Source organism: Pinus tabuliformis, chromosome 1_2 (assembly GCF_031772625.1).
Source record: "Pinus tabuliformis cultivar Carrire ecotype Pingquan chromosome 1_2, CPIR1, whole genome shotgun sequence".
NCBI classification, from domain to species: domain Eukaryota; kingdom Viridiplantae; phylum Streptophyta; class Pinopsida; order Pinales; family Pinaceae; genus Pinus; species Pinus tabuliformis.
Window position 1 is genome coordinate 555,665,508 of NC_142298.1, and position 3,457 is coordinate 555,668,964.

The window sequence follows — 3,457 nt, forward strand, 5'->3', positions numbered from 1 at the left end:
AATGGATCTCTGCTATTGTTACCCCCTCTTTTTTCTTTTGGGTCGAGAACAATGTTTAGATCTCCTGCTATTACAATGTTCATGGGAGAATAGCATTCTACAAAATCGATAAGTGTTTGCCAACACTCTTTTTTCTCAAGGTAGAGAACAGGAACATAAAGATTAAATAAGGCGAGAGTGAGCTTACCTGCTTTATGTCAAAGTTCGGTGTAAATCCAATGTTGAGTCATGAAGGAATTCTCCAGCTGGAACAGATCCTCCATCCAGACTGTGGCAAGTCCTCCTGAGGTTACCCTTGCGCTTATGACCATCCTAGCTTTGGTCTTCCAAGTCATTCTGCTTAACTCAAGAAGGGCTTCCCCTTCTATTTTTGTCTCTTGGAGCATGACGATCTCTGGGGTTTCTATTTTCATGAGATCTTTAACAGTTGCAGCCTTCATTTGGTTCCCCAAGCCTCTACAGTTCCAAGAGACTATATGCGTTATTTATTTGGGGAAATGGAAGAGAGGCCTCCCTGTGGTGGTCGTGCTCTGGTGTTTCGACTTATTGACATTTCTAGAGTGGACTGACTTCCTTGAATTTTTTGCCTCTTTGCTTCTTCTTCTCTTGCTTCCTTAATGGTTTTCCTCCCTGCCCGCTTCGAGGGTCTTTCAATTGTCTCCTCTTCCGATGAGCCTGTTAATTCCAAGGGCTTCTTTCTTATCATGTTTGCATAAGAGGATGGATGGTGGAGATCCTCTTTATGGGGAATCATTTTGGGCCAGGGAGGCCCCTGCATTTCCTTCCTCGATTAATGAAGGGTTTTCCTGTTGTTCTGCATCACTTTCCATAATAGGGGTTTCTTCTTGTGTGTTGAGAGTTGCGAAGGAGTTTGAGGGAAGGTCTATTCTAGTGGGTACTGCCCCTTCTGGCTGTAGTTCTGTGGATGGCACACTAGTTCCCACTTGTGCCCCTTTCCCTCTCGGTTTGTTGTGTTGCTTTGATGAGGCTGTTTTCTACACCGTTGTCCATTGGTCTCCTTTAATTTCCTCTGCTTCTTCTTCGGTTTTCTTTTTACAGTTTCTTGCAAAGTGCCCATATCCATGGCAATGCCTGCACTTGAAGGGCAGTTGTTCGTAATCCAGTTCTTGCACATGTGACCATTCTGCCACTGTTAGTTTTATAGCTTCTAGAAGCCCAACTTCTAGATCTACCTCGATACAGATTCTGGCACAGGAGTATTGTCCCTTCCTGTCTACTTTGTCAATGTATTTTCCAAGGGTGTTTCCAATGGTTTCTAAAATCTTCGGGCTCCAACAGTGCAAGGGTAAATGGGGGAGCCGCACCTAGACAGGAACAGTCGAGGACACATCTTGGGCTGGATCAAAGTCTGGAGTCCATTTGTTCAGGTACAGGCCCTGGGGTCCCATGAAGTATGGCCTGTTTCTAAAAATGAAGTTCCTATCTTCAATGCATTCAAAAATAAAAGCAAAGTAATCCTTACCGACGAAATGACATTTTATTCCTTCTGAGACCAACGGTCTCCAGTTGCGTTACACCCACGATTCGATGGCTCTTAGTGATGGCCATAACCCATTGAACTGGTCAATGACTCCTCTTTCTGCAATATTCAAGGCAGCACAACAAGGTTCTTCAGCTGGAAGAGCGATGGTCGAGATTGTTTCCATCTTCTTGACGAACTTCTGCTGGGAGGTTGAAATTAGGCGCTTGCTGCATTCGCCCACCAGTTGCTTGAAGGCTAGGAACTCAAGGGGGAGGGAGGAAGGAGGCTCAAAGCCTCCCTCTGGAGCCATGGCTGAGAGGAGGGTTTGCAGGGGGCGCTCGCATAGGAAGCAATGGTGCGCGCGCAAAAATGACGCTGAACCCAGGCCTTATATTATTTTTAATTATGATTTAGTATTTTACAAAATAAACCATTTTTGAATTTAATTTGTCTCAAGATAACATACATCATTACTTAAAAGAATTAAGTACCATCACTACTATACTACAATGTATAATATATTTCACTTTTATTTATGGATAATGACTTTAGTTGTATCTCTATATCATTATAAAAATGCAACCCTTAATATATTAAATTAATTTATTATTATTATTATTATTATATTACAATAAAGATGTATTAGGTATGTAATAACACTCTTATTTGTATAAGTAGTTTTAAATGAAGATGAATCATATTTTAGATAAATAGCATGGACTTCATTTCAAATTCAACATTCCAATGTATATATAATGAAAGTACTTTGACAATTTAGTTATTTTACATATTGATTATAGTTATAACAACCATATGATTTTATTTTATTTTATTTTATCTATTTATTTATTTCAACTTTGTTTTGCCAGTGCAAACTACTATTCAACTTACTACAGGTTCTCAAATAACTGAATTTCTATTATTCTCTCTCAAAGACATTAAAAAAATGACATAGAGTTCAATTAAGGTAATAGAAATTTATTATTTCTCTAGCACCATAATTCGTTGTCCCTAAAAGATGGGTGACTATGATTTTATTTCTCTTTTCTTCACCCATAATTATGAATATTGCCACGATCTCTTTATTCGTATTCCCCTATTCAAATAAAACATGTATAACATATTTGGTGACTATGATTTTATTTTTCTTTTCTTCACCCATAATTATGACGATTGTCACGATCTCTTTATTCTTATTCCCCTATTCAAGTAAAACATGTATAACATATTTTTTCCTGTCCAAATGTTTTGAATTGACATATATCAAATTTAAAATTACCTTAATAGTGCAAGGATTTTTTTTTTACTACATGTTAAATTCTAAGATAATGACTTATATAAACCATGGATCTCTACGCTCGTAATTTCAAATGAATACTCTATTAATAATAATTCATATAAACAACTCACCAATATAATTATAACTATAAATACCCAACTGGTTTAAGTCATTATTTGTCTGGCCATATACAAGTTTCCAATTTTCGAACGTGGTTTTTGTATAAATAAAATAAAAATGGTACTCAAGCCTATTCAAACATGGTCATGTATGGTGATGTCACAAAGGTTCTCAAGTATGCTGAAATGCAATTTCTGGAATGATCTAACAACACTGTCTTCTGAGCACCCACTTTATATTATTTGTTTTATCATATTTAAATTAATTTAATTTATAATATCACTATAAGCCTTAAATATTTATAATAAAAAAATTCAGATAGATAATACAACTTACGTCTTGAAAATTTGATTTAAGTATGTATAGTTTTATTTTTATATAATATATAATTTAGATTTATTATATTAAAGTCATCATGTACATTATTAAATTATATAAAAAATAAATAAAAGTAAAATTACACACATCAAAAAATCATAATATATATATATATATATATATAATGTCAGGTCAAATGTTTTTTAATTAAATTAAAAATAAATAGAAACCAAATGTGCTAATTTTTAAGATGTATG